Source organism: Eumetopias jubatus, unplaced genomic scaffold (assembly GCF_037043125.1).
Source record: "Eumetopias jubatus isolate StellerSeaLion01/CBP00866 unplaced genomic scaffold, mEumJub1_p1.0 scaffold_8, whole genome shotgun sequence".
NCBI classification, from domain to species: domain Eukaryota; kingdom Metazoa; phylum Chordata; class Mammalia; order Carnivora; family Otariidae; genus Eumetopias; species Eumetopias jubatus.
Genome location: NW_028274814.1, coordinates 52,369,513 through 52,382,735, shown reverse-complemented (window position 1 = coordinate 52,382,735; position 13,223 = coordinate 52,369,513).

The following is a 13,223-nucleotide window of genomic DNA, read 5'->3' as shown; positions in this document are numbered from 1 at the left end:
GAAACGTCCTATCTGGGGCAAGTTGTTTCTTTCCTTTGTTACTAGACTGTAAACCGAAGACAGAGATTTTTGTGATTCTTTCACCACTTTATCCCCAATACTGTAATATATTAGCACATACCGATAAATAGCACAAATGATTGAATGTTTCCTTCTCCGTCATCTTTTTTGTAATAAACGTGTATCGTATTTCAAAATTCAAGTCTTGAATGGGGACTTGAAGTACTTCCACAGTCTATTTTGTTCATTCATCTATAGTACAGACTTGCCATATATGTTTTCCATTATCTTTGATTCTACTTCCTCTGTGCCAACCTCACCCTATGGTCCAACACACACAGAGACTCCATTCATACGCTTAAATATGAGCTGCTTCATGGCAATGGTTATGACTTTGGCATCTTTGTACTCTAGTACTGAAGAGCGAATGGCATTTAGTGGATGCTCAACAAATGATTGTTTACTGATTAAATACATTACTGATGGACGTAAATAAAAAGTTAAAACAGCTAGTCAGTCAAAAATATATATCCATTTGCTCCTCATTGTGTGTAGATAAGCATATAACTGATATGTCTCAAAAGAATGTGTATGACTATGTAGTGACAGATGGTAACTATCCTTATGGTGATGAGCATTGCATAATGTATAGAATTGTCATATCATTACGTTGTACATCTGAAGCTAATATAACATTGTATGTCAATGATAGTTCATTTTTTTAAAAAAAGGAAACGGGAAAATTGGTTTTTAAAAAGTGTACTTCCTCCTCATTTGGATTGTGGTTTTTGAGAGTATTATGCATCCTGATCAATGGTAGGGACTTCAAGGGGAGTTTAGTATTAGAAGACAGATTAATGCAATTAATGTAATATCACTCCAACACAGTATTCTATTAGATGTTTAGATAATCCAAGAAGGCATAAGTGTTGAAAAGAAAGTTACAAATCTGTAATGATTTAAAGATTATTTATGGTGATTATATATAAAGAAAAATGTTTTAAAGATCTAATATAAATTACTGGAAGTAATGAAAGTTTAGCAAGTTTGCTGGATTTTTATTTATTTGTTTTTTTAAAGATTTTATTTATTTGACAGAGAGATACAGTGAGAGAGGGAACACAAGCAGGGGGAGTGGGAAAGGGAGAAGCAGGGTTCCCGCTGAGCGGGGTGCCCGATGCGGGGCTTGATCCCAGGACCCTGGGATCATGACCTGAGCAGAACTAAACGACTGAGCCACCCAGGCGCCCAGGTTGCTGGATTTTTTAAAAAAGTATTGCAAAACTAATTGCATTTCTATAACTAGCAACAAACAAAATGTAATTTTAAAATGTGCCATGTAAAAAGCATGAAGACATAAAGAGTACTTGAAATTAAATCTGACTGAGTATGTTTCCCGGCAGAAAAAAAAATCTGGCACATTGAAATGTAGAATTGAGGAGAGTTTAATGAATGGATCATTTACTAAGATGTAGTGAGGATCAAAAGTAACCATGACAGGGCTCCTGGGTGGCTCAGTCACTTAAACCTCTGACTCTTGATTTTGGCTCAGGTCATGACCTCAGCGTCTTGAGATCAAGCCCAGTGTGGGGCTCCACATTGATTGTGGAGCCTACTTAAGATTCCCTTCTCCTTCTGTCCCTCCTCCACTTCACCCCTTATGTGTTTTCTCTCGCTCTCAAAAAAAAAAAAAAAAAAAGTAACCAACAAGGAATGGTGAAACCCAGGGAGAAGATGGGGGTTCTAACCATAAATCTGAGTGGGCAATTGAAAGAAAGCAAACCAACATATTTCCAAATTGATGCACAGATTCAATACAATTCCAAGTAAAAGTCCCAGTTGAAAATGAAACTTGACATACTAATGCTAATATATAGAATAGCAAAAGACCAAAACTAGCTGATACACTCTAAAAAAAGAAAAACAAGGGAGAAGACTTCTCTAAATATCATGAATATATTTTTCAATTTCAAGTGTAATAAACATTGTGGCGGGATGCCTGGGTGGCTCAGTCGGTTAAGCATCTGCCTTTGGCCCAGGCCAGGGTCCTGGGATCGAGTCCTGCTTCAGGCTCTTTGCTCAGTGGGAAGCCTGCTTCTCCCTCTGCTACTCCCCCTGCTTTTGCGTGCACTCTCTCTGTCGAATAAATAAAATCTTGAAAAAAAAATATGTTAGAATGGCTATCATCAAAAAGAGAAGAAATAACAATTGTTGGTGTGGATATGGAGGAAATGGAACATTTGTGCCTTGTTGGTGGAAATGTAAATTGGTATAACCACTATGGAAAACAGTATGGAGTTTTCTAAAAGAAAAAAAATTGAGCTACTCTGTGATCCAGTAAGCTCACTTCTGAGTATATAGTCAAGGAAAATGAAATTAGTATTTTGAAGAGATGTCTGTATTCCCACGTTCATTGTAGCATTATTTACAATGGCCAAGGTACGGAAGCAACCAAAGTGTCCATCCATGGATCAATGGGTAAACGAAATGTGATATATATGTAATGTGGTATAGATGTATAATGGAGTATTATTCAGCCATAAAGAATGAAATCTTGCAATTTGTAACAACATGGATGGAACACGAGGGCATTATGCTAAGTTAACTAAGGCAAAGAAAGATAAATACTCTATGATCTCACTTATATGTGGAATCTAAATTTAAAAAAGCAAAACAAGCTGATAGATACTGACAACAGATTGGTGGTGTCCAAAAATGGGGGCGGAGAGTGGTGAAAAGGGGAGGGGGCAAAATGGGTAAAGGGGGTCAAAAGGTACAAAATTCCAGTTCTAAAATAAATAAGCCATGGAGATGTGATGTACAGTATGGCAACTATAGTTAATAATACTGTATTGCATATTCAAAAGGGTGATCATTTTGCAGTATACACAAATATTAAATCATTATGTTGTATACCTATTATATGTCAATTATACCTCAATTTTTAAAAATTAACAGCTTGAAATTTCACAAATTTGTTATCCCACAGTTTCTGTGTATTAGGAGCCCAACATGTTTTAACTGGGACTTCTGGTCACTATTTTAAGGGCTGAAATCAAGGTGTGGGCCCACTGTGTCCTCATCTGGAAGCTGAACTAGGGAAATATCTGCCTCCAATTTCCATCAAGAACTTTATTAATATTATTCTTTCCCCTCTAATCCACAGTGTTGCCCTGTCATTAATTAGATTTTTCTGTATATGGACTATTATTTTGTTCCTTTTTTCTATTTTTATCCAGTGCCATTGCCACAATGGTTTTTGTTTTGTTTTTAAGATTTTATCTATTTGTCAGAGAGAAAGAGAGCACAAGCAGGGGGAGTGGCAAGCAGAGGGAAAAGCAGTCTCCCACCGAGCAAGGAGCCTGATGCGGGGATCCTGGGACCATGGGATCATGACCTGAGCCAAAGGCAGAGGCTTAACCGACTGTGCCACCCAGGCATCCCAATTCTAACAGATTTGGGAAATGATATCTTATTATGGTTTTGATTTGCATTTTCTCGTGATTAGTGATGTTGAGTACATTTTCATGTAACTGTTGGCCATTGTATTCCTTCTTTGAAAAAATATTCAGTTCCTCTGCCCATTTTTAAATTAGATTGAGTTTTTGCTATTGAATTGTTTGAGTTCTTTATGTATTTGGAGTATTAACTCCTTATCTGATATATGGTTTGCAAATATGTCTCCCATGGGTTGCTTTTTCAGTTCTTTTGCTGTGCAGATGTGTTTTAGTTTGATGTAGTCTCACATACTAATTTTTGCTTTTGTTGCTTATGCTTTTGTTGTCATCCGAAAAATCATTGCCAAGACCAAAGTCAAGGAGCTTCGTCCTGTTTTAGGTTTTTTTTTTTTTTTAAGATTTTATTTATTTATTTGAGAGAGAGGGAATGAGCGGTGGGGAGGGGGAGAGGGAGAAGTGGACTCCACACTGAGCAAGGAAACGGATTCAGGGCTCCATACCAGGACTCTGGGATCATGGCCTGAGCTGAAGGTAGATGCTTAACTAACCAAGCCACCCAGGGTGCCCCTATTTTTTTCTAGTTTTATCACTTTAGTTCTTATGTTTAAGTCCCTAAACCATCTCAAATTAATTTCGTTACTGTGCATATGATTATTCAGTTTTCCCAACATCATTTACTGAGTAGTCTGTCTTTCCCCCATTGTCTATTCTCAGCTCCCTCATCAAGTGTTAGTTGACTCTACATACAAGGGTTTATTTCTGGGCTCTTGATTTTGTTTCATTGATCTATATGCCTGTTTTTACACTAGTACCATACTGTTTCGATTACTATAGCTTTGTAGTATAGTTTGAAATCAGGAAGTTCAATGCCTCCAGCTTTGTTCTTATTTCTCAGGATTGTTACCTCTACTTGGGGTCTTCTGTGATTACATACAAATTTTAGGATTTTTTTTTTCTATTTCTGTGAAAAATGCCATTAGAAATTTGATAGAGATTGCATTGAATCTATAGATGGCTTTGCGTAGTATGGACATTTTAATCATATTAATTTTTCCAATCTGTGATTATGAAATATCTTTTCACTGGTTTGTGTCTTATGCAACTTCTTTAATCAAAGTGTTTAGTATATAGATCTTTCACCTCCTTGGTTAAATAATTCCTAAGTATTTTATTGTTTTTGATGTAAGTGTAAATGGGATTATTTTCTTTATTTCTTTTTCATAAGTTTTATTGTTAATGTATAGAAATGCAAATGATTTCTGTATGTTGTTTTTGTATCTTGCAACTCTACTGAATTTATTAATTAGTCCTATAAATTCTTTGGTGGAGTCTTTAGGATTTTCTATATATGAAATCATATCATCCCCAACGAAGATGATTTTATTTCTTCTTTCCTGTTTTGAATGACTTTGATTTTTTTTATAGGAACTCTGTGCTATTTTAGTTTATTTATTTAAATTCAGTTAGCCAGTGGTGAGCACTGTCAATTGTGTAAGACTGATGAATCACAGACCTGTACCTCTGAAACAAATAATACATTATATGTTAAAAAAAAAAGAGAGAGAAGATAGTAGGAAGGGAAAAATGAAGGGGGGGAAGCCAGAGGGGGAGACGAACCATGAAAGAATATGGACTCTGAGAAACAAACTGAGGGTTCTAGAGGGGAGGGGGTGGGGGAATGGGTTAACCTGGTGATGGGTATTAAAGAGGGCAAGTATTGAATGGAGCCACTGGGTGTTATATGCAAATAATCATGGCACACTACAGCAAAAACTATAATGATGTATGGTGATTAACCTAATTAAATTAAAAAAATAAATAAATTCAATTAACCAGGGGCACCTGGGTGGCTCAGTCATTAAGCATCTGCCTTTGGCTCAGGTCATGATCCCAGGGTCCTGGGATCCAGCCCCGCAGCATGCTGCCTGCTCAGCTGGAGAGCCTGCTTCTCCCTTTCCCTCTGCTGCCACTCTGCCTACTTGTGCCCTCTCTAGCTCTCTGTTAAATAAATAAAATCTTTAAATTCAATTAGCCAACATATATTACATCATTAGTCCTTGATGTAGTGTTCAATGATTCATTAGCCTTTTATTGCTTCTTATCTGATTGCTCTGGCTAGGACTTACAGTACTATGTTGAATAGGAATGGTGGGAGTACACACCCTAGTTTTGTTCTGATTGTAGAGGAAAGCTTTCAATCTCTCATCATTTGAGTTTGATGTTAGCTGTGGGCTTGTCATATGAAGCCTTTGTTATGTAAAAGTAGGTTCCTTTTATACCCAAATTGAACATTTTTATCACGAAAGGATATTGTATTTTGTTAAATGCTTTTCCTGCCTCTATTGAGATGATCATATGATTTTATCCTTCATTCTATTAATGTGATATATCACAGTTATTGATTTGCATATGTTGAACTATCCTTGCATCCCAGGGATAATCCCACTTGATCATAATGTATGATCCTTTTAATGTGCTATTGAATTTGATTTGCTAATATTTTGTTAAGAATTTTGCATATATATTTATCAGGGTTATGTGTCTATAGTTTTCTTGTAGTGTCCTTATCTGACTTTCATATCAGGGTAATGCTGGCCTCATAAAATGACTTTGTGAGTGTCTCCTCCTTTCCAATTGTTAGATGATTTTGAAAGTGATTCGTGTTAATTCTTCCTTAAATATTTGGTATAACTCACCAGTGAAGCCATCTGATAAGTAGGCTTTTTGTTGGGAGAATTTTTTACTGATTCAATCTCCTTACTCCTAATTGGCCTGTTGCAATTTTATATTTCTTCATGATTCTGTCTTGGTAAGTATGTTTTAGGAGTTTATCTATTTCTTCTGGGTTATCCAGTATGTTGGCATATAAATGGATAAATGTTCAAAGTCTCTTATGATCTTTTTTTTTTTTTTAAAGATTTTATTTATCCGACAGTGAGAGACACAGCGAGAGAGGGAACACAAGCAGGGGGAGTGGGAGAGGGAGAAGCAGGCTTCCCACGGAGCGGAGAGCCCGATGCGGGGCTCAATCCCAGGACCCTGGGATCATGACCTGAGCCGAAGGCAGATGCTTAACAACTGAGCCACCCAGGCGCCCTCTCTTATGATCTTTTTTATTTCTGTGGTATGTTACGGTACTCCTCTTTTATTTCTGATTTTATTTGAGTCCTCTCTCTTTTTTCTTAATGTACTTAAGGTTTGTCAATTTTGTTTGTCTTTCAAAAAAAAACCTGTTTGTTTCATTGGTCTTTTCAGTTCTTTTCTTTTTTTCTTTCTTTCCCTTCCCCCCCCCCCTCCGTGATCTTTGTTATTTCCTTTCTTCTGCTAACTTTGGACTTACTTTGTCTTTTTTCTTTTTTTTTTAGTTCCTTGAGGTACAAAGTTAGGTTTTTTTTTCTTGATGTCTTTCTTTTTCCTTTTTCTTTCAAAGACTTTATTTATTTATTTATTTAGAGAGAGCATGCGAGCAGGGGGAGGAGCAGAGGGAGAGAGAGAGAATATCACGCAGACTCTGCTGAGCATGGAGCCCGATGAGGGGCTTGATCTCACAACCCTGAGATCATGACCTGAGCTGAAATCAACAGTCAGAGCCTAACTGACTGAGCCACCCTGGTGCCCCAAGATTTTTTTATTTTTAAGTAATCTCTACACCCAATATGGGCTTGAACTCAACAACCCTGAGATCAAGAGTCATGCTTTACCGACTGAGCCAGCCAGGTGCCCTTATATCTTTCTTTTTTCTTAATGTTTCTGTAAACTTCCCTCTTAGAACTGCTTTTGCTGCGTCCCATAAGTTTTGGTATGTTTTATTTCCATTTTCATTTTCTTTGAGATATTTTTTGATTTCCCTTTTGATTTTGTCTTTGAACCATTTATTCAAAAGTATCTTTTAATTTCCATCAGTTTGTGAATTTTCGGGGTGCCTGGGTGGCTCAGTTGTTAAGCATCTGCCTTCGGCTCAGGTCCTGATCCCAGGGTTCTGGGATCGAGCCCCACATTGGGCTCCCTGCTCGGTGGAGAGCCTGCTTCTCCCTCTCTCACTCCCCATTTGGGTTCTCTCTCTCACTGTCTCTCTGTCAAATAAATAAATAAAATATTTAAATTTAAAAAATCTGTGAATTTTCTAGCTTTTCTCCTATTATTTGTTTCCTGTTTCATAAAATTGTGCCAGATACTTGGCACAATTTTAATCTTCTTTAATTTGCTCTGACTTGTTTTGTGACTTATCACGTGATCTCTCCTGGAGAATGTTCCATGTGCTCTCTGAGAAGACTATTTTGTTGCTGTTGGATAAAATATTCTGTATATGGCTGTTAAGTCCCTTTGGTTTAAAATACGGGTCAAGTCCAATGATTCTTTGTTGATTTTCTGTCTGGATGATCTATCATTTGTTGAAAGTGGGGCACTGAAGTCCCCTACTATTACTACATTGTTTTCCATTTCTACCCACAGATCTGTTAGTATTTGCTTAATGTATTTAGGTGCTCTGACTTGAGTGCATATATATTTATAACTTTATATCCTCTTGATGAATTTACCCCTTTATCATTATATAATGACCTTCTTTGTCTCTCATTATTATTTTTGGCTTGAAGTATATTTTGTCTGATGTAAGTTTAGCTACCCCTGCCTCTGGTTTTTACTTGCATGGAACATATTTTTTACACCTTTACTTTGAGCCTACGTGTAGGTAAGGACTTACTGATGCCATCTTATTAATCGTTTTGGAGCTGTTCTGTAAGTCCGTTGTTCTGTTCTTCCTCTCTTGCAGCTTTCTTTTGAAATTGATGATTTTCCATGTGATATTCTTTGGTTTCCTTTTCTTTATATTTGGTGAATCTACTCTGGCTTTTTCCTTTTGTCATTACCATGAGGCTTCTATAAAACATCTTATAAATATAACAGTCTATTTTAAGCTGATAACAATTTAACTTCGATTGCATACAAAAACTCTTTGTTTTTATTGTCAATTTACCTCACCTTTGTAATATGTATCCCTTAGAAATTATTACAGCTATAGTTATTTTTTAATACTCTGATACTATAACGTTTATTCTAGGGTTAAGTGGTAAGCACTCCATCATATTCCTGACTAAGGTACTAACACACCTCTACCAGGGTGTTGTATGTTTTTATGTGACTAGCTAGCATCTTTTCATTTCAGCTTGAAGAACTCTTTTAAGCCTCTTTTGTAAGGTAGGTCTAGTGGAAGCAGGTATAGACCTGAAGGAACAAAGAGAAAAACTTAGAAACGTAGAGAAGGGGCCCTGGGGTGTTGAAACCTAGACATCTGGGGAGCAGAGACCAGCCAGTTAGTGCTGGTGCCTGTGCGGGGTGGCGATGAGGCTGGTTCTGCAAGTGTTAAAAAATTGCGAACTGGATTCAGCTGCTGTTACAGAAAAGCGTGACTGCTGCAGGGGTGAACAAGTGCGGTCAGAGTGATTTTTAGTAGAACCCCTAGCAGATAGAAAGCACCCAAGAATCAAACAGGAAAGAGCAAATCCCTTTTTCCTCCTCCCTATTGTAGATTTCCTTTCTTGCCCCTGCTGGAAGAGCGTACTGCGTGGTTTGCCGAGTCCAGGTGTCCCCCACTAGGCAGGAGATAATTAAAGGGTGGGTGGAGCTAAGAGAAATTAGCCGGCCCAAGGGTTTGTAATAGGGAAAACAAAATACATCTAAGGGTGTTTGTGTCACTGATGATGAATCTAAAGGAAGATTAACATGCTCCCCACTTCCCACTTCCCACATACATGCCCAACTGGCTGTATTTCCTGCTGACACCACCATTTACCAAGGCACCATTAGAGAATAATCTTTGACTCCTTGTGTGCAATTATCAATTTATGTCAATTAAATAACTATGCTGTCACTCACCTCGTTTAGGCACACACCATTTTTCACATGATCTAATGTAACACCCTTCTAAATGGTACTTCTGTATCTAGTTTCATCTCTCTTTAGTCTAGAGATTCTCACCCCATGCTGTATAATAATACCATCTGGGAAACTTTATAAAAAATCTGATTCCCAAGGATCCTGATTTAATTGGTTTATATTGGAGTCTGAGGATCAGCATTTTTAAAGCTTCCTAGGTAGTTCTAAAGTGCAGCCGGCTTTGAGAACCATTATTTCAGTCTGCCCTCCATATTAATATCAAATTATTTTACTATTACTGTGTGGCAGGCAAATCCAAAGATGTCAGTCCACGACCCAAAATTCCTCGGTGGTTATCCATATCAACAATGTATCCAACTGACATGCCCATGGTGCTTGGTCCATACCTCTCCAACTCCTGTTAATTCTTCTTCCTAACATTCTCACTGAACTGTAAACTTCTCACTTTATTTTCCAACAGTATTGAGCCACTTGCAATTTCTAACATAAGATATTCTCTCACTTATCCATGCATGTGCATATTTTATTCCCTGCAGGGAAGGAACCTCACTCAAACCACAGCAGGTTTTAATCACATGGTTAAAAACACATTTTGTAACTTTAATGTTTTAAAGTATTCCTCAAAATATATTACTTTCTGTGATGTCAATTATACGAAAAATTGTGAATGCATAGAAAAGGACTTGAACAAAATTAATTAAAATGTTAACTATGGTTGTCTCTAGGTGGCAGGCTTATAGATTTTACTTCTCTATTTTTAATGTAGTTTAGAATTTTATTTAATAATAATACAATACAATAAATTTAATGTAGTTTAGAAATTTTCTACATTGGCATATATCTTATACAGTTAAAAGAAAAAGTAAAATTAGCAAAATCATTTATATATTTAAAAACACAAGATATATCTATTTATCTGAACCTCTTTGACTCCAAATAAAGATAAAAGTGTTTGATTAATAAAATGGGATAATGGGGAAATACTAACATTTGCTTAAACAAGTTTTTACCCCCATCCTACGCAAAAATATATCTTTTCTTTAGCCACTAGATGGCAGTCCCTTCACATGTGTTGGCCCATTTATAACCTTGAAGTGCCTTTGTAGGGCTTGTGCACGCTTTACATAAAGATTTTTATTTTTCAACAAATTATAATATATTTTTAGAAGATACTGCAATACATGCTAAGAAAATTGTGGTTTTCAATTATCTAAAATTTAAGTCCATTTCCTATTAAACACCTCACACTTATTGATATCATCACAAACAATTGTTTCTAATAGCCCCATCTCACTACTTAAAAGATGGCAGAAATTCCTTTCATGCTTGAATTTCCTTTTGCTTTTATTCTTGATTTAGACCTTTAGGCTTAAAGATGATACCCAAAGGAATTACTTAGTCTAGCTAATGTTATTCAGGGCTTGGAGACTACCAACTAACTCCATGTTGGCAGAGACCTAAGAATTGGGTCAAGCTTCCCAAAGTCAGAGAGTAGTAGGAGAAAGGATATTTCTGTGAAGAATGTCCTACTGACACATATCTATGGCAGAATGACTTAAAGTCCTTCCTGAAATAATATATTCAAGGATATTGATAATATTTGTTTCTAAGATTTTAGAGGATACCAGAACTTTAGGCATGATTTTTAAAATTAATTATTGCCCATTTCTCACTGCTCTTTGCATATAGGATATTGCAGGCATCAAAGAAATCCCAAAATCCTCTCCAGTTGTTTTCTCTTATTCTATGCCTTTCTTTCCAAGTCCAATTGCTTGTTAAAAAATAATTCCTCTCTGTGTTCCACTTTAGTTAGATGATGACTTATCTGCCTGGCATTACATTTCCAATTTACAATAAACAGTACTCAGGGAATAAGTCAAATTTGGAAGACTTGGAGCTGTTTTCCAGATTGACTGGGGCTTTTGCTTTCCAAAACGTGAGGTGCATTTTTAATGTCTAAATTTAAGGCCTGAACATTATGTTTAAGGGGAATTACTATATATTAGAGAAGAATATATAAGCACTTTATAACTTTCATATTTTTTCTGATGAAAAAAATGTATGTTCTTTATAAAATTTTTTACTCCAAAAGCTCAAAGAAGAAAAATTAAAATCACTCTTAATATCCCCACCCAGGGAAAGTATCCCATAATATATATCCAATTATAAGGGTTTGTATTTAGAGAAGTGAATCTGGATCTCTGCATTCTCATCATTTTCCCCAGTGACATTTTCTTATTTGGAGTTCTGTTGCTTTTGGGAATGATTTTAAAGACCGTAGCAAAAAATATAGTGCATTTTGTTCTCAAAGTAGATGTCAACTTATACTTAAGAAAAAACCAGTTTGGTAAATTATTAACAGTTTAGTTTATTTGCATTATGTGTAAGATTCAATATTTTTCTTAATTTATGTTAACACTTCAGGCTACAAATGAACTCTGTGACATGAACTGGAGCTATTCAACAGAATTTCCTAGGATAACAGAAGCTCTGAATGCTGTTCTTGCTATTCCATGATTTTCTGTGGGGCCTCAGCAAGTTAATTATCTTCTTTGTGTGTTTAATCCTCTTAGAGAGCAGCCCTCATCTCTTCTGCCACTCTATGAGGATGAATGTTTCTCTTTATCCTCTGCATATAGAAATGGAAAAAAGGAGAATTAAAATAAGAAAACAGGGAGCCTAAGTTTTGCATCAACCTAAGAAATATGGCTTCAGTGTCTAGAGAATTAAAAATGTCTGCTTCAGTCCTGTGTATTGCAGAATAATTTGAATTTTAAAATAAGATTAGAAGTCAATGTTCAAAATGAATATGGGTTGCTTTTCAATTATTTTTCTTGTCTTTTCAAACAAACAAACTAAAAAATAACACCATCTGTCCCTATTAATTGCAATTTGGTGTGAATGTAAAGTGATTTTTCGAAATAAGTAGAACTGTGCAGTTGTTTTAAAAACCTTTCATATTAATTCATTGAAAGAACACTGTAGATCACAGAGATAGATGGATAAGACATAATCTTTACATGGAGTCTAGTGAGGGAGTCAAGAAAAATGTAGAATTATAGTGTATGAAAAATATTTATTTACAGTGCTGCTGTGTTCCAGGCAGTATCTTAAAGACCGGGCTAGAACAGTGAAAAAAAAGACACAAATATTTCTGCTTTTTTTTTTTTTTTTTTTTTTTTAAGTAATCTCTTTGCCCAACCTGGGGCTTGAGCTCATAACCCTGAGATCAAGAGTTGCATGCTCTACCAACTGAACCATCCAGGCATCCCCATTCTGCTTTCATGGAGCTTACGTTTTAGTGGGGACAGAGAGAGTAGATACATAATCAAATAATATGCATGGTGTGGCACATGGTGATGAGAGCTGTGGAGAAAAATAATGAGCTATAGGAAATGCCATTGATAAAGTCACATTTTATCAAAGTCCTGAAGGAAATAAAGGAGTGAGTCATATGGATACCTGCATGAAGAACATTTCAGGGAAGAGAGGAGCAAGGAGGCCACCAAGGTTTGAGGGTAGTCATCGAGTTGGAGGTTGGTAGGAGATGAAGTGAGAGAGATGGAGGTGGGCACAAGGGGAGGTCATGTAGGCTTTTGAGGACATTGTAAAGACTTTGGCTATTACTCAGAGTGAGGAGGGAAATCAACTGGGAAGTTTTGAACAAAAGAGTAAGATGATCTGAGGTTAACAAAGGGACACAAATTAGGAGGATATTGCAATAATCCCCTGGAGAAATGATGGAAACTTGTACCACCATGGTACAGTGGAGGTAATACACGGTGGTCAGGTTTTAGAATGTTTTGAAGGAAAAGCTGACAAAATTTGCTCATGGATTAGATGGAGGCTGTGAGAGAAAGAGCCAAGATT